At 46.5% G+C, this 19494-nt stretch overlaps 1 pseudogene; it reads right to left on the bottom strand.

Moving 5' to 3' along the window:
• Positions 1-10386: 10386 nt before the first annotated feature.
• On the bottom strand, positions 10387-18746 carry LOC144126386 (uncharacterized; annotated as a pseudogene).
• Positions 18747-19494: the final 748 nt, after the last annotated feature.

Below are 19494 nucleotides of genomic sequence, written 5' to 3'. Positions count from 1 at the left end.
GTCCTTCAATAATGTTTGTGTAGCTCTGTTCAGGGCTGTTCCCTCTTGGCAGCGGTGTTCTTGTTAGCTGCTCTTGAGATTCCCAACGACTGGATTCTAGCTCAAGGTAAGGTGCTTGGCCAGGACGTTCCTGATTGCCACACCTGATATCTCTTTCCGGTAGCTTGTGCACACCAGCTGAGGCCGCCTTTCATCAGCGCTCTGCACCACACCAAACCAGCTTGAATCACAGTGGTTACTGAGCTACTGATAAATGTTGCGCAGCGCCCAAGTAGCACGGATCACATAACTGGCACTGTGGATGTCACACTCAAGGCCCTTCAGCACAATTCTAAAGCGTGCCTTGACGCGTCCAACAGCATTTTCAACAACACGTCTGGCACTCTTCTGCCGGTAGTTAAACGTCTGTAAGGGGGACCCAGAGGAGCCTGGAAGAGGAACAGCTTTATCAGGTGCGTCTGCAAGGAGAAAGCTTGAAAACCAAGATGAATTGTGCGAAGAACTTTAAGTAGCCTACACTTTGCGATTTACTTATTTAGCGTGATCTGAAATTTGCTCATTAATTGTGAGCATAAAAAATGCACGCTTCGTCTGGATCCCAGCACAGTGGATATTTGTCAGCTTCCTCATCTACTAACTCAGTTACACTCATGGTAGAAGAAAATCATTTAGTAGTAGTAGTTCCATTAACTTAACGAAAGTGATCCCGCAAGTCCTCTCATTAGATGTCTTCATGTTTGACGAAAACATTCCAAAAGGTGAATTTAAGTTTTGCCGCTTTAACTTCGCTTCCCAGGTACCTGAGTCCACCCACATGTACTTCCGCCACTTGCGCTTGAATTTAAGTTTGCCGCCTTAAATTCGCTTCCCAGGTACTTGAGTCCACCCACATGTACTTCCGCCACTTCCGCTTCCACCACTTTAATTTTTCCGCGCAAACCGCTGACCACTGAGGCGACTGAGCAGAAGAGCCGATCAACTCACCTACCTTCGAAGAGCTCCAGCTTGTGCGCTCCGGTTGAGTCTTCTCGATCGCACTCGTTCTCATTTGGAATGCCCAGTAAGTGGCAGAAATACCGGCGGCTGAACTGGAAGGTCAGCGAATTTTTACCGCGACACTTCCTCCGCCGCCGAGGGCGACCTTGTGCCTACCTCGACGGCAAGCGAAGACAGTGAAATCGATGCCAACAATGCAGACACACGCAAAAGGCCCGAAGAATTCTCTGAGGCATCCGCAGGACGAATCGGCGTTTCTGAATGCTCTCAATTGCCAGCCGATTCTGATGAGGGTGCCGAATATTTGTGTTCGTCCTAGAAGGATCCGTCTACAGAGCAAGAAAGCACAGAAGCAAGCCTCTCAATGACAGATGCTGCATGAGAGCTAGCGGACCAATATAACTCGGAAGTATTCATTCGCCCATTCAGCAGTTAATTACCTCTGTCTGCTTTTGCGTTGCCTTGTCCATCCGCTACCTCGTGACGCTCACACGTTACCGACGACTGAGCGAAAAGCCGCTGTTCTTACTGACTACGTGCATTTTTGGCTAAGAAGTCAGATGACTGAAAGAGTGAAAAACGGTCTTCGCGATGTTGCTAGTACTAAGGTTGACCTCCACGTGAACATCGACGGATTACCGATATTCAAGAGCTCTTCGCTGGACTTCTGGGTTTTGCGGTTTTCAGTGGCGAATGCAGTTGACAGCCGACCATTTGTTGTCTCTATTGTTGCAAAAAAGAAGCCTAAAAATATTGAACAGTTTTGGCGCTTATCTCTATAAGAATGAAAAGTATGGAGGCTTCTGGTGTCATCATCAAAGGTGTATGTCACAGTGTTGCACTTGCTGCAGTAATCTGTGATGCACTAGCCTGTTCGTATGTCAAATGTACCAAGGGACACACTGGTTATTAAGGTTGTGACCACTGCACACGGAAAGGAGAAAGAAATGAGCGCAGACAAACATTCCCCATGTGTGCTGCTTTCAGGAATCGAATTGCAGAGATGATTTTTTCCACACAATGGCCGACGTTGGCCACCACCACGCTGAAAGTCCACTTTTGGAGTTGCATGTGGACGTGGTGAAACACTTTCTGGTGGATTACATGCACACGGTGTTCTTTGGAGTGGTCCGTAAGTTCCTGCACAAGTGGACGCTGGACCATTGCCGCATCGTCTCTGCGCACAGAAGCAGAGCATTATGAGTGCAAGACTCCAGCAAGCAAGTCTGCCGTCAGAATTTGCTTGGCAGCCTAGAGGCCTTGATGAATTGGACTGATGGAAGGCAGTGGAGTTTAGGTCCTTCCTTCTCTACACTGGCCCTGTGGTGCTACGCGGATTGCTGGACGACAACCAATACAAACTTCCTGTGCCTTCATGTGACGATGTGCATTCTGCTAAGTGATGTTCTTGCGACAGAGATGAACAAGTTTGCCTCAAATCTCCTAAAGTATTTTTCACAGCAGTGTGGGGTTCTTTATGAACCTGAGTTTCTGATCTACAATGTACACATGCTGTGTCTCATTGCGGATGAAGCCTTAATTTATGGTCCGCTGGACAATGTTAGTGCTTTCCCATTTGAGAACTGTTTGGGGTAAGTTAAACGGTTGTTGCGCACCAGCAGAAAGCCACTTGTACAGGTGAGCCGCAGATTGTCCGCGTTGGCTTATTCACCGAGAGAACTCCCACCGACTGTGCGATCGACAGATGTATCATCCTTGAAAGGTGGTGTAGAGAAGGACTCGTGTTACTTACTAAGCAATGGCAGCAGTGTCAGTGTGACAGAGGTGACTCTGAAGTTTCTTTTTGGCCATGAGTTTCTTCATGCAAGCAACTTCACAGCTCCGCTTCCATCAGAACAGCTCAAGATTTTCCGCATAGAGAATGCTTCAGATGAGATAAGGATGTGGCCTGTGGTTTCATTCCGCTTGAAATGTCTGAAAGTTATGGGGAAGGCTGGGTCTATTTTGTTTCCTCTCCTTCATCATAATTAACAGCTAAGACTATATTACAGTTTATCTTGAGCATTGTGTTCAATCTTCATAGTCAGAAGAAGTCTATCATTGTAGAAGTGTATTCTCAGCGTTGTTTTTCCGCTCCATTATCATATTTAGCAGAAGTGTATCTTGGCTTAGTGTATCATAGCTTATAGCCGTGTACTTTGAGCGTTGTTATATCATAGCTGTATTATCTGAGTGTTTTGCTCAACTGGCTGTTGGGGGTTGCAGGCAGCAAAAATAGCATTTATTGTTCTGTTCAAAGACAATAGCTACTTTTGTGTATCTCCTTGAGTTGTAGTGATAATGATGGAGTACACATGTTACCTATGCTCTTTCGGTTCCAGACATGTGCTTTATGTCCTTCTAATGTCTATGGAACTGAGGACGTCTTCTGGTTAGTGTTCACAGATATGCCACCTCGGTCTGGCCTACATAGGTGTGGTTGACGTGAACATACTATACTGATGGTTTGTAGAGAAAAAAAAACCTCAACTTCAGACAGGACGCAAGACCACTTCTCCGTCTTGCGTCCTGTCTGAAGTTGCGGTTTCTTTTTCCTCTACATCATGTCTGACCAAGTGGCTCAAAACTTCCCCCTGTGAAACATGGGTCAGCTGCATAGCAAACTGAGGGGCGACACGCTGTGTAATGTGGGTTGTCTTCTTAGTGTTAACCGCGGTTGCAGGCCGACGCGCGTGGCACGTTGCTTCGCTCGAATTGCAGCACAACCGATGCATTGTTGGTGTAGCTATGAAAATCTATGAAGGTTTCACGTGCCAGGAATAAACGCCCTCCTCTCTTAGGGTTGTTATCTCCTTCTCCAGAGCTTCGGTGAGCACAACCCTAATAAATCTTGCTTCTGCTTTTATTTGCAGCATCAGTTTGCACAACATCGGTGTTCAATACCCCTTATCACGGTTGTCAGTGCTCCTTGTGTTACTACTTTACTGTGATAGTGCCTTCTTATCTAGTACAAGTGATGTTGCATGATTTCCCCTCTTTCACTTTATGTGCTACGTGAATGAAGTGAATGAAGTGCTTTGGTGGTGCGCGTTGCCCCGTTTGGTACCCGGTGTTTTGTGCTTATTGCAAGCTCTGTGTTCTTTGCCTGTGCACTATGTCAGGGTCGTCACTGTGTCATTCGCCACTTAACCTTGTCGGTGGAACAGCCGGGTGTACGATTGCGCCATGAAGCTTGAATAGTCAGACCGGCATAGAGTCACGGAGGATGGCTAGCGCTTCTTTCGTAGTCATGGTGTCACCTTAATACCCCGGCATGTTTGGAACTGATGACACGAATATTGATGACTCGCTCTGCTCATATGTGCCAGTCATCAAGTATAACATTTGGGACCCTACTCCCATGACTGCGATAGTCATCTTTTACCTTACCGGCACTGCCAGGGTGTAATACGAAACACACGAGAATGAGCTCATGAGCCGGGACACCTGTGAGGAAAAACTACGCATATTATTTGCAAGACCTGATGCTTGGAAGGCAACTTCGAAACAACAGCTTTCGTCACGCGCCCAGTCCACCATAGAGGGCTACATACCTATATTCTGGATGTCCTGGCGCTTCGCCACAAAGTGGACGTTGGCTTGACTAAATCAGACAACGCGGTCTGCAATGGCATTGTGGATGATGCTTTTCATTTGCTTGTCTGCAAGGACTGCACTATCATTGACATCATCAAGGAGTGCCATCGCTTCGAGCAAATTGAAAGCTGCTGTATTCCGCAGCTGTTTTCTCGGCTTCCTAACACAGCAGCAACCACTTCCTCTAAGAACCAGCAGCTACCACCAAGTCCACTCTCTGAAATGCCTGCCCTCGCAGACGCAGTCCCAAGGATTGTGTGACGTGAATTAGAGGCCTTTGTGCCTATCCCAGTCATATGCCTCTGCCTATCGTGTTGCTCATCCAGGCATTCGTGTAGCAAGAAGTTGCCAAATGGAACCTCAATCCGGCAGTGTGTGTGCTCTTGGTAGCCCAGCTGGCACTGAGGCCCACCCAAACATTCTATCCATTAAACCTTTTAACGCGACAACGTTAAGGGCACCGTGTCGCAGAAAAACATGTGTCGTCGGCTGTGAGCGAAAATTTCCGGAAGCAAATTCGTAAATAAAAATGGTTCGCACGCAGTGCCATCATGCGGCAGAACACAGAAGACCCCCTCCTCGCAATGTACGGCACTGCCCCGAAAGATGGCTCGACCATCACTCGCTTCTCCCCTTCATCTCTTTTGAGGGCATTGGGGACGTGCGGGGACCGGGGCGAGGATTCCCCACTACCCTTGCGTTGAGTAAGTTTCTCGCTCTCTTCCCTTCCAACTTCCAGCGTGTGTCACTCGAACCCTCGTGTTTATGCGACGCGGATCCTCTTTCCGCTCACAGCACGATTCCTAGGTGCCGCGTCCGATGCGGGACGCCTATGACGTGATCACTGCGTCGTAGCGCGTCTGGTGGGAAAGCGTCCCCTGCGATGTGTGCCCTGCTGCTGGCGAGTAGTCATGCGTCTGCGTGGTGCTCCCAAGCGGGATAGAGGACGATCCCATCGGGGTGTCGGCCCCGTGAATGTGTCCGCCTTCATAACGCGTTGCGACCCGGTTGTCCGGGCCGATCACGACGTTTGGCTCTCGTAGATCGTTTCTCCCTCCGAGGTACCGTGTGTAATTTATATCTAGTAGTTTCCTTTACATTTGGCAATAATGCTACAACTCTAAACTTTAAAACTTTTGGGGTTCGAATAACAGCGGAAAAATCACACGGGGACAAATCTGTTTAACGATAACAAAAACATTGGCTGTATTCAAGACGCATTACACACGTCTTCTTCCGACGACAGTTCTTTTCCCACTGGCCCCGTCCACACGCTTTTTCACCCTCAATGTCCACGAGGCACTCTTTCTCTCTCACCCGCACGTGCACATGGTTTGGTGGTCGCATCCCCACCCCCACACTTGCGCCGTGTTTGACATCTGGAGTTCATTCGGGAAGGAGACCGTTTGCGGGCGTGTAGAGCTGAAGCGCCGTCTGTCGCCGACCGCGCTGCTCTCCCCTATGTCGCTGCCAATTAAAGGCGCCGGGCTGTTGGCGGTCTTTTGTCCGTCGTTCGGGTGTCTCCAAGGGCGCCCAGGTTTCTGTTGCCGTCTGTTCCTGCTTTGTGGCACTTTACCCAAGCTTGGCGCTTCTTTCGGGGAACTGCTGTTTCTGCTTCTTTCTTTCCTTGTTTCTTTACATCCTCCCCCCGCCCCCCCCCCCTAAAAAAAAGAGTATAAACTCATTTTATGTTCGTTTCTAATGGATACCCTACAGGAAATCCTACCGAGAGCCATAGCGGAAACGTAGTGGATGGTTAGTGGCTATAGAGGAAGCAGAGTGTATTCTTGGTGGCTATAGAGGAAGCAGAGTGGATTCTTGGTGGCTTTAGATGAATCAGAGTGGATTCTTGGTGGCTATATTGGCAAAATAGTGGTACGGTCATGGATTCTGGCGCTATATTGACCACCATGATGCTGGTATAGGCGGCCATGGCAGTTTCCAGCAGAAGCTAGGGGTCAACATAATGGATTTCGTCCTTGATGCTGGCTTCGTGGCAACGTGGTGGCAGCAACTGCTGGAGAAACTTCATTCATGGCGGATGTTGGCATAATACTGGGAGTGTAGACTGCTAGCTGTGAGCGATAGTGTCATGTGTTCGTCGATCATGCGAGGCAACCTGCGTGGTTTGCAGAGGGCTGACGCACCCGGATGTCGAAGCGCAAAGCGCGGTCCACTCGGTGACTTCGGAAAGCTTACCCCCGAATGCAGAAATCTAAGTGTCGCGCTTGGACTTCACTACAAGAAGTCCGCTTTGAGCACCGCGGCGACCTCAAAGCGATCAAGACTGATTTCGCTTTTCGTAGAGGCAACGAGCACGGCAGGCACATACTGGTCGAGAGGACCGCTGGCACGCCCGTCTTGGCACAGAGCGAAGAGGCGAGGACTATACGAACTTATATGCGCTCCCTGGGTGCACGCTATCGTGCACCCAGAGCACGCTATCATACGAAAGCGGCCGGCCGACCAGACCCCGAGAGCCTCGGGGGCTGTCTCCAGGCAGTTAGAACACGTTTCAAGCAATCTTTGCGGCCAAAGTGCGGGCGGACTCTTAAATAACACTACCGCAGCGACGGCTAAGTCCACGAGTTCGGCTCGTGCACGGCAGCGAACGGCGCGATGCCGGGTGTGCCGCGATGCCGTGGGTGCATGGCTAGCGTGGATTTGACGGCGAAAACGAAACAGGAACCTTCAATTTTAATTCAATAAATTAAATTAGGCTTGTTTTATAGCGACACCAAAATTTTTAATTTTAAGAAAGCAGCAGCAACACAGCGTCGGTTTTCGAGCAAGGTGAACAAATATTCTGCTCAAAGGTAGAATTATTACGCTCCGCTAAGCCTATCAATTCGCTTGCAATACCACCAAGAAAAGCAGGAGCCGCGCGAAAGCCTCACCGCATGCATAACTGCACCTTCACCAACGCGAAGCACCTTAAAAGGTCTCAAACACGGCTTTTGCGCAGCAGTGAATCCCCTTTGAGCTGTATGTCTGCTTTTAAGGCTGTCTACACCGTGCTTTTATTGCTCAATCAACTGTTGAATAATCGTTTGAAGATAATTTCAATGGGTGAAGACCATTAAATGTATGTATGCAAAGCTTTTCTAGTGCGGTACCGTGTAATGTACTATATCGGCAGGAAAACGTGTATATGTATGGACCATGAAAACAACTCCAAATTATTTGCTCTGGTATACAGCCTAACACTAAGAAAATGAACGCGAAATGTGTGGTCTGGCACGCTTATACCCTGTATGGCAAACAATATTGCATTTCCAGGTTTTGGGAAGTAAAACTTTTCAGAATAATTCATTCGATATGCGGTCCATTTTTTTTTCTTGATAACACCTCAGAGAACAGCTGTCAGAACTTGGCGCTGTTGTGAATTTGAGGTGGTCCCGTAACGCTCGCCACCCGTTTTGTGACAGAGCGTCGCCAGCTCTCAGTCGGTAGCGAAGACTCCGAGTCAGGCGTCGGTGAGATCAACGAAGAACAACGAACAAATATACATTATGTACAGAGCATTATACAGGACGAGATCGGCACAAGGGCCGAGAGCTAGCAGCAAAAGCGACAGTTCTCGCACGGTGACGTCCGGCGAGGCTCCAACGCGTCACACATCACGCTCCACTCGGGAGCGGCACACTCGGCACGAGCTCGGAAGATCGGAGTCCGGAGTCCTCTCCAGGCAGCAGCGTTGGGGCTTATATAGCCCCGAGAAACGGTCGTCACACAAACGGACCAATAAAAATCCAGCACTTGACAGCCGTCCGAGAGGTCCAACCAGCGACCGCGCTGGCCACCCGCTTCAAGTTTGCCGCGCGCGGTGACTCCCAGGGGGAAAGGGAACCGGCGCCTGGCTGTCTAGCAATGTTGCAACACGTTTGGACATGTTGCTCGCGGATGCTTCTCCATAAGGCGCTGCTGTCTAGCGGCGCAGCATCAAAGCTTGTCCAGGGAGTGTTAGGGCGCGGTTGTCTTGCGGCGCAGCACCGGGCTAGTCCAAGGGGCCTGTCCAAAGGCGTTCGCAGGAAAATTTGTGCAACTTGTAAATGTGGAAACCGGGCTGGTTGTCCGGGCACAACACAGCGCCCTGAAGTGACGAAAATTTGTTAGAAAAGTGAGCTGCTATACACTGTTATTTATTGCACTACCGTGTGTACATCTGCTATTATAAACAATCGACAAATTTCGAATTTATCTGGAGCATGCATGTATAAAGACAGGGACACATTTGCTTCAGAAATATATTCTGTAATACACCATATATAAAGCAAATGAAACAGTAAACATATAATCATGCAGGACAGTTTGCACACAGTCTGTCTACTTGAAATGCAAAAACAAAAATATACTTTATGTTCACAGTATTTACAGATTTCACTAGTTACTATACAGATCTCAAGAGAAAAGAAAAAATGACATGAAGTGACGAGACAGCAGGACAGAATTTCAGCCGAATCCACATTAAGGTATTGCTTTTTTGTTGTGTACTTTCTACAAATAAGCACCAAGTAGCATAAGTGAATCCTGCTCCACTAGGATATATATAACTATTATTGTACATTCAGTGGCACAAACACATGCCAGTACATCTCCGCAGATGTTTTCAACCTGTATCAAAATCATCATTTATTGTCCCTTAAGGGTCTTTAGGTGGGGCACTACATAATGCGGAGCAAAAAAAGCAAGAGGACATTATGGTTACATAGCAAAAGAAGGCGAGCAAATTATTATAGGGCAATGCAAAAGGGTGAAGCAAACATACCTATGTACACTGTGGCCGCGCAGCAATACAAGCAACATCGAAAAGGGTGATCATAATATGAATAGGGGTGCAAGAAGTAACTTATAAAAAGATGTTAATAAGAAGTGCACTTGGGATGCATAAGGAGTAATAGGCAATGTGTGTTAATTACAGCTATTGACAAGTATGGTTGAACAGTAGATTCGAGAATTTATTCAGATCGGACTCAGTTGCCATGGGCTCTGACAGGTAACTGCTACTTCCATCGTTCTATGGCTGATGACAAGAAAGATTTATGGTAGGCATTAGTGGAACCATGTAAATGCTGCAAATATAAATTGTTGAAAAGACGACGCGATGTTCTATTTGGTGGAAGTAGGAATGTTTTGTGCAAGTGAGGGAAATCGTAGCCCACACCTCCACCACGTATGTGTAGGGCAGGACTTCACGAACCAGGTTTATTCCAACCCGCAAACAGCCCAAGTGATGACGATGAGTATACAGAGGTGAGGAAGATGAAGTGGCATACAGATAGGGGAGATGGTTGAAACTGCAGTCAGTGCTCACTCTATAGCTTATGGAAAAGACAAAGTTTGGCAACTGTGTGATGAAAAGACAGTGGAGGTAAGCCGAGCGACAATTTTGTGCCTGAAACACTGATGCTGTGGTCATAACATCACACTATAATCCGGGCTGCACAGCTTTGCACTGATTTTAATGTGTAAATAAGATAAGTTTGGTGCAGGTTCCCAATAGGTGAGGCACATGTTCCAATTTTGAGCAAATGAACGTTTTGTAGGTGAGTTTGCGGAGTGATTTTGATTGATTTCGGTTGAGTGATTTTGAACTTTCAGTGACTACGTGAGGATATTCTCAGACCATGTAATTCTGGTAGCCTTGTTATTCGTAGGTACCGGTATGACTCTATTTGTGTTAGTGCTATTAGCTTAAGGAATTACGATAATTTAGATTATTACATTTGCGGCCTTTATGAGGTTGATGCTCTAAGCATGTGATCAGACGCTTGAACCCAGTTGCTGCTAGCCTCAATCCCTTTCTATCCTATTTGGCAAGTCGCAAATGAATGTCTTTTCTTGCTGCAAAAATTCAATGAAAAGGCAGCAGTCAACCACTTCCTCCGGCAGTACCACATTAAGTGCTCTGCCAGATGAGACAAATCACTCTTTGATGTGCGGTGGTGCAGCATCCCTGTCTGCAATGATTATTGGGCTGCACATCAAGACGCAAATTTTGGCCTCTAGTAATAATATTTTTTCGATGCGCTCGTACGAGCCACTGCATGTTTTGATGAATGTTGAGTCAGAACGGGATGGTCGCTTGTATGCAGTGCTATGAAAGACCTGCTTTGCTTGTACAAAGCGCTCGTACTGAAGTGCTGTGAATGCACTCGTGCCTAAGCGATTATTCACAGCATCCTGCTCTTCAGCGCTTAGAGCAACGTCTTTTCCCTTGCCTAAAAGGCACAACTTGCCAACATGCGTAGCCTTCTGTAAAAGGGGATACCCAAAGGTCTCCATGCAAAACTCTTTCTCGTGGAGACACAGAAAGCTGCTGCTCATCACCTTGTGCAGTTGTTGATGCATAATAATGTGTTAAACAATTTGCTGAGGGATGCCATTTGCAGCGGACACCTGCCGAACTATGTGTCCATTTCCACCTTCAAAAACGAAAGCAGAATGTGCCCACAGTGGCCCAAGTGACCGAGCACGATTTGCCAAATGAAGAAGCACATGAATATTAAATGTCAAGCTGGCAACCCCATATAATCTCTTGCACTGAATGACGAAGCTCTCCAGAAGCAGCTCTGAAAATCAAAAGTAACAAATATTAGGGGAAGTTTAGAGCCATAAAAATTTTCTCCACAAACACAGTCAAGTTATTCTCAATCCACCTCATTGCAATATTTTTTTTCTTCAAGTTTACTATGCGAAGGTTCATTGAAAACAAGCAGTTCCATATTCAGGAACATGAACTCTCTCTTCCAGAAAGAACACACCATAAGATTGCATGACACAAGCTCACAAGCAAAAGCTGCACACGGCTACGCCAACATAATTCGTCTTTAAAGGGGGCTCCTACCTCTAATTTGGCCCTGTATTACAGAGAAAGCAAACTTAACAATTCTAACCCGTTGGACAAAAATGCATGTGTACCTGTGTTCAATAGTACAAACATTCTGTATAGACATTCCAATCAACTAAAAAGGGAATTATCAGAGGCATATCATATTCACAAAAACTCTGACATATGCGTCAGCACACCATGTGTTGTAATCCATGATTGTGAAATTCGGTATCTTAATTCAACACAGTGATTCGTTTTGTCATTTTGGGAGTAGGGGCATGCGCTGCTGGCTGCCTTGCGTGAGCTATTTAACCTTGTGTTTTTTCCCATAAACTTCAGTTGATAGTAGCGCTTGTCCTTCGTGTCTTTCTCTTTGGGTCTCCTGTCGCAGCTCTTTCGAAATTTTTCAAAGATGTACCAACTAGCTCAATTGTCTGTGTTACTGCAAAAGAATCATTACCCAATTTACCACATCACAACTTTTAACAGGTAAGCAATGGACAATGTTTCAGGAGTGTTGTAGTTAACTATAAGAACAAATAGCACAAAAACAGAACTATATATCTAACATGACGAATACTATGACATCGGAGAATATGAAAGGCACTCTATAAAAGAGGAAAAGGGGTTACAAGATGGCAGGAGTTATTTTTGAAGTTTATGCACCAACCAGTTTGTGCCTTCTGTGAATATTTTAGAACCACAGTTCACAAAATTAACTATTCTTAAAGGGAAGCTGAAAAGGTTTTCAAATCGCATCAAACGCTGTGGTTGGGAAGAAAGGACCTTGAAAATCATGTGTGTAATTTTTTTCCCGATTCTATCAGCAAACAGAGCTGCAATCGCTTCTTAAAAACCCGCCGCCGGCACGCCCTCGTCGCTTCCGGAAGAGCCGGGTGGGGGACGGCAGAGAGGGAGAACTGGCGGAAGTGACGCCATTCACGTAGAGTCGGCCGGCCGGCTGCGCTTGCTTCGCTGCGGCCCGCGCTTTGGCGAACCACAGATCAACGCAATCTTCTGCCAGTGTCGTTTACTTTCTCTCGTTCGGCCGTTCCGTGTAATGCTTGAAGCCTGTATATTAACCAGTTTTGTTATGGTACTTCTTTCGAACAGCGCTCAGCCCACAGCTTGGCAGAATCCGTCGGTTGTTCTCCGTCAGCCTCTTGCACGTTAAGCAGACAATCTGGTGGTACGCAACATGCCGAAACTGCCTGCACAGAATATGTGCAGCAATATTTTTCTTTTCGTTATATTACTTTCTTACCTCTTTGTAAACTCTTTGCCTTTCCCAGCTGGTTCACATCCATGCTGAGCTAAAGCCACTTCCAGCAATGCTTTACTGAGGCACACAGTCTTGAACTTTTTGAGCTCGTTACGCACTGCGTGCCTTTTTGCTTTTTCCTGATTGCTTGAACCTCGTGGCAGCACAAGCAATTCTCTTAATCTTTCATCAGCGCGCAGCACATGCAGCCGCACCTAACTGAACAAAAAACCGATTATATAGGCCTAGTATACTTGAGAAAAGCAAGCATTTGCATTCATGAGCGCTTGGTCATGGCTGACGATCGACAATGGGGCCAGAATTCATACAAATTTGCCCTTGAGTCAGAACGGCAAAGTGGTCGAGCAGCGGTACGCATATATCTGCCACAAGCAATTCTGCCGGTTATCTCGATACGAAACAGCAGCAACTATATCTCTTAGCACACTAGTTTTGATGAGCAGCACTGCGAGCTCCGAAACGCAGCCATAATTATTTTCAAAAACATGTTCAGCATGAAAAAAAAAAAACAACGCACGGGGGTAAGTGCAAAAGTTTCATGGTTGAACAGTAGCCCGAACAAGCGACAGAAGGAAAGCGGACAAGGGAGCTTCCTCCCGATTGCCTCGTCTCTTCGCGCTGTAGTACAGCAGTGCACCCACTCCAACTCATGCAGTTTTGCATTCTTTTGTAGTTCGAAAAGGCCTTGGGGGGTAATTAGGCAAGTAACCATAAATAAATGAACAAACAAATGCTTTACCTCGCGCGACTCGTGTAAGCGTGCCGGTGATCTGATTTAGATCATGTTTACAGGCGTTACAAGAATTTGGTGGCCAGGCTTTTATGCAGCAGCGGTACACAGAAACGTTTCGATGCAATTTACTTTTTTTTTTACTGCCACTTGCACCTACACAAAACATATGCACACGCATGCACCTACGCAAAACATACGTATCAGTCGATATTTGGTTTTCGTGTTACCCTGGTAGGACGTCAAAGGCCCATACTGGGTTAACGAAATTTCCGACTTGCAGGCGCCGCCATGCGGTGACTTCTCTATTAGCTTCTTATCAGGCGGTGGCGCCAGTTTTGTGTTTACTCGGTAGTTCTCAACGATTTCGGAATAGTTTTGCACGCGCTCGTCCAGATCCCGACAGTCCGGCGGTTCCATGGTTACCCGGAAGCAAAGAATATGGGAATGCGCTGACTACCCCTGAGGCGACGAAGATATTGATAGCAGAGAAAGCTGGGAAGCCCTGCTGCGCAGCGAAGAACCCGCTCGGCAGAAACAAGCCAATCCGCCTGGCGGCTGATGCCGCGAAGAGATAAAGTCTCTTTGTTTGCCTTTAGTCACGGAGGCTCCGACCCCCGTCCTCGAGGCCTGCGTGCTGGGGGCGGTGAGTAGTAAGGCTTCTCCATTTCCGGTGGAAATAAAAGCTATCATCCGCCCGTCCATCAAGTCGAGATTTCCAACACGTGAACATGACGCTACTTGACTTTCGCTGCCGGCGCACTCCGCGGCGTCGTTGGTTCCGCCGTTTTCTGAAGCTGCTGATGGCTCGAACATGCATGGTGAAAGTGCAAACTGTTCAGCACTGCTTGAATTATCCATAATTTCCAGAACGTAGTCCTTAAAAGCCCTCTGAAGCAACGCGCTACGCAGCAACGCCGTTGGTGCCGGCCGGAGATCCCCGTTGATGACGTCACGACGGTCCCTACCAATCGCGGGCAAGAGCGGCGTTCGCTCGGCGCCCTGAGGCGATGGGGCGCGTTTTCTTCTAAAAAACATCTTTTTGCGTTTATTTCCGCTCTTTTTGAATGAGATATTCTGTTTCAGTGGACTAAAACTATAAAATGACGTAGAAATCTCTTTTTTTCGAAAAGTGCTTCGGCTTCTCTTTAATATACTATGCAGGAAAAACATTTATGATTGTAAATAATATTTCAAAATGGTTTGCAGACAGTTGTACAAGAGTGTAAAACAGTCAAAATCTTCCATAGTGAAAAAAATTATATGATTACCTCAGTTACTTTACAGCTATGCTATATTCACAAATGAGACCTGTAATAAGTTACCTGCTTTGGCAATTTCAGACAGAGTGAGCTCCTCTCGCAAAAGGATGTGGAGAGCCTCTGACAGTTGGCAGAGGTGCCTCCAATAGTCCGGGAGCTGGATACCTTCAAGGCACGGCAGAGCATAAAACAGTATCCACTGCCTCCACTCAAATGCTTTCCAATGTCCTCGTTCTCTAATTGGCCTAGGCAGCCTTGTCACACAGTGTGGAGGTTTGATGGCCGACAGCCGTAAATCAATGTCTTCAAGTGTAGAAGGATGACTTGCAAAATAAATGTGCATACTTTTGTTGTGAGCAGAGAGAATAAGGCAAGGTGATAATACCCTGTAGAATACAAAAATCCCAACAGATGAAAGTGAAAAAATTGAAGCCTGAAGCACTGCTATACACACTATATAAATATCTGTACATGCATATGGTTGCAACTTGCTTCTACCAATTAAAATAAGATTAAATGCTGAGTACACTGTAAAGAAGATTCAGCATTTTATTTTATGCAGCACGTTTTCTTACCCAGCAGTTACCAGCAGCCTACTAGCCCCTAAGTGTGCCGGTTGATAATGAAATATGCTACCACCATCTTATGTCATCATGGTTTCTCAAAATATGTCCACTAGGAAGCCAGCCTAGTAGTAAGTACTAAACGGCTGCATCATACTATTTCACCACATTTTGTACACTATGTAGAGGCACCATCAACAGTGCCTTCCACTAATCATACTCAGTAAAGCCAAGGCCACAGATTATAGCATGTGCATGGTCTACAATCTCTCAGCTGCAATTTCCCTGCAATAAGATGCACATTTGAAAAAGTGACGATAATCAGTAATAAATGCAGTGCCACAAAAGGCAGTAATATTTCAGCAACTTTCACTAGTAAGTTTTAGTTTTAGTTTATAGAGGTTTAACGTCCCAAAGTGACTCACGCTATGAGAGACGCCGTAGTGAAGGGCTCCAGAAATTTCGACCACCTGGGGTTCTTTAATGTGCACTGTCACTAGTAAGTGAATCACGAATGAACCGCTTTGTGTGCATTGTCTTACCAATATAGAAGTGTTGACCTGAATTCGACGTTGACAAAATTGTCTCGGTCACTTGTCTTACAACGCCTAGCAGGACGGAGTGCATATATTCCACACTGAACCCATTGATAAGGTCTAGACCTGAAATAAAAGAGAACGATTAATATCAGTAAAAATACAGCACAATTCCATGAGATAAAGTACAGGAATGAGTAAAATACTGATGTAGGCACGGAAGGTGGATAAAATGAGACCAAATAATACCAAAAATTACTTGCAAAAAAATTATCATATTGCAGGGGTTGTAGAAACTAAATACTGGAAGCAACAAATTTTGCATTAAGTGTTGCACTGTTTAATAAACAAGGCAGCAGCCTAGTGCTATCGTTTTATAGCTGACGAAAACCATGGCCTGGTGGAGACATTTGGAATGTGTAGAAAACCCCGGGGATAAAAAGCAAGTGAAACTCCTCCTTCTTGAGGTAGAAAGTCTGGAGCATTGGGAAAGCATGCAGGCCAAATCTCTTGTGCTTATGTAAATGCTGCACTGATCTAGGCTTGTGTATATGACAGGCTTGGCTGCCTTGGTGCACCACAAATCCGACATAATGACGTGGAAAAATGGCACATATCATTGCAAGCATTGCCACCGAAGGGAGTTTCCATGAGTAACTAAGGAAAGAATTCGCAGGCTACACATTAACTCTCACCACCTAAACGGATGTGGTTTGCATCACTGTTCTTAATGCTGAAAATAAGAAATGAACTTGATCATGCAGGAATTTAAATGTATAGTGAGGGCGATTAACCTTATTTTCCTTTTTACTAAACGACCATTCATACCTCGGACATGTTTTGCCACATATTTAGTAGTTGTGACATCGGTCAGTCCATGCCAGCTAGAGAAGAAAGGAAGAAAGGAGAAAGATGCCCTTACCTCCCAAATTCATGAGTGCAGATGGCCCTTTGGAGGAAAAACGGTAAGGCGCCCGTGTGCTGTGCGATGTCAGTGCACGTTAAAGATCCCCAGGTGGTCGAAATTATTCCGGAGCCCTCCACTACGGCACCTCCTTCTCCCTTTCTTCTTTCAGTCCCTCCTTTATCCCTTCCCTTACGGCGCGGTTCAGGTGTCCAACGATATATGAGATAGATACTGCGCCATTTCCTTTCCCCCCAAAACCAATTATTATTATTATGGCCCTTTGAAGCCATTGATTATGTCATCATAACCTTCTGCAAGCTTCATGTCGCGTATAACCATGTACGTGGTTCTGGCTTCTGGCTGTTCTTTTATGATGTACCGCATGCTCCCTTCAGGCAAAAAGATAATACAGCACTTAAGCACATGAACAGTAGTTTCCATAAGCTGGCACCCTTCAAAAAAAAATAAGGCTCTTCTGATTTCGGTTCTGCTGATAGCCCTGATAACTGTTCAGTGTTCAGCAATCACCCAAACCACTGTCGAGCTGTTAAGAACCATCCGGTACTGCTCACCTTCAACATGCTCCCCTCGGACGAAGCACCAGGGGCGTCCAAAGTACCCGTTGAAGGGGACCATATTCAGTACCGCTGCCCTTGCTGGCGCATCGACTGAGCAACACAACACAGCTGGTTTAGAGTAGTGTGTAGTTGTCAGATATGTTCACCTAACTACTTCGGTAGTGTTGACTTCAATTACAAACTTCAAGAAAAGTTGCATGTTCGGATGTTTCTTGCCGACCCAGAGCCCAGCAAATACAGGATGCTTAAACCGCAAGTGCGGTGGCAGTTCATTCACAATGAACTGTAAGGGCCACACTGAGGTCTTTGACGATTTCTAAACTGGACTCCCGTCAGTGTTGATAGTGAGAGGGAGGTCATCTTTCGGAAGTCTTTCCCGCATTCTGCTGTAGCACTGAGCACTTGTAACGTCAGAAATGGCAGACTGTGGCTCTTGCAGCTTCTCGAGGTTTTCATGAAGCTGGACCTTCGTGCTTTCAATTGCAAAGCTGAGTTGCTTATGCAAATTCAGAATGATGAAAAATGAGCCGCAGTCCTTGAGCTTCTGCAGGGCACTGGTGTACCGGCAGTTGGGGCACTGTGCTGACTTCTCAATCACATTTAGAAGAGCACCGCATGTCTCGCAAAAATAGTGGTACTGCACAATGTCTTGTTTTTCCTTGCACCACAGTTTGCGAAAAGTATATGTGCTTTGGGGCAAGGCATTTTGTCCAATTAGGAAATTTATTAGCTTTATTAAGTCCCCTAAAGCAGCCCATGTTAGGCCATGTGATACTGCATATGCCATAACAGCTGCTATAGCGCCCATCTTGGTCACCTCTGTATTTGGCAACTTTTCGTTACTGAATTGTGCAAAGGATGACGGCAACCCATCATCTTAATCTTCAGAACTCTCAGATTCTTCAGTGAGACTGCCACTGCAGAGGCCAATGTCACCACCCACATCAGAACTGGCTCTGCTGCAGGTGTCACTTTCTGGTTGCAGCTCATCATTTTCAAAGTCGTAGTCACTGTTCATGCCAACGTCACCACTCATATTAGAACTGGCGTCGGTGCAAGAATCACTTTCTGGTTTCAACTCGGCATTTTGAAAGTCGTAGCTTGGAGGCTCTGCGTCGGCCGCTGCACCACTGGCTCCGTTTTGCGCGGCACCTTCAATGGGCAGAAGGTCTGGGTAGTCAGTGGAGTGCACTTCATCCCTCGGCTCCGTACTGCCCGCTGCGTCGTCCGTGTTGTCCCACGCGGTGCTTTCAGTGGAAGGTGCGCTTGGTTGACCGCTGGAGACACTTCCATCACTTGTAGGTTTGACCGTGAGCACGGTGGCACCCAACAACCCGACAACGGCCAACGGCTGCCCCAAAATGGCCCTTTTGACGCCTGTAGAGAGTTGTGCTCGGCACGTCAAAGTAAGCGCCGGGCACCAGATACTGCTTACGCCGTTTCTTCGGAGCAGATCCCGACATCGTGAACGTCAGTAAACCTCAGGTACGTATGACCAGCAGAGTACGATCTCGGTGGATTTCGCAATCGCGGATGTTGAGAGTTCGCACCGGCGGAAGGCGACTGGCAACCAGCAGACGCTTTTATACAACACAGCTTCGGCCACGAAATAGTAGCCGCCAGCACGTTTCGTACACGACCGGCTTTTCCAGCTCGCCTGCACTCAATACTCAATCGCGATGGCGTAATGGGTGCTTTCTAATGTGAGCAGTACACCATTGAACGCAGTTTTTCAATTGTTTCAAAGGATTAATTTTATCAGTTATACGCACTAAAATTTTAATTAGCATCATCATGCTTTTCAACCTCCCTTTTTATAATACTTATTTTATTTTTAATTAATCAAATAAAAACAATGACTTCATTAACTTGTCATCGCCCATCACTTGGCAATCAATCATCTAACACTAGAGCCGCCAGTTACCATGATGCGTTTTTTTTTACGCAGTCCCCGAATATAGGGCGCTAGTTCGAATCCCTGACGCAAGCTATAGGCTCTAACTTGACTAGTAACTTTATGCTGCACGAAACGCTGAATCGTATGACGCCATCCGGAACAGCAGACTGTTAGCATGATTCGAGTTTTTTTTTAAGCACCACCCGATTATTTGCAACACGCACTCGCGCCGACAGCTTTTCGACGAAGCGATCGCTCCCGTCACGTAATATGAAAATTTGTCTGCGTGTATTTAAAGCACCCTTGTTGTCAAA

The sequence above is a fragment of the Amblyomma americanum genome, chromosome 1 (assembly GCF_052857255.1).
Source record: "Amblyomma americanum isolate KBUSLIRL-KWMA chromosome 1, ASM5285725v1, whole genome shotgun sequence".
NCBI lineage: Eukaryota > Metazoa > Arthropoda > Arachnida > Ixodida > Ixodidae > Amblyomma > Amblyomma americanum.
Note: the sequence above shows the minus strand (reverse complement) of the source record. Positions and strands in the feature narration are given on the sequence as shown.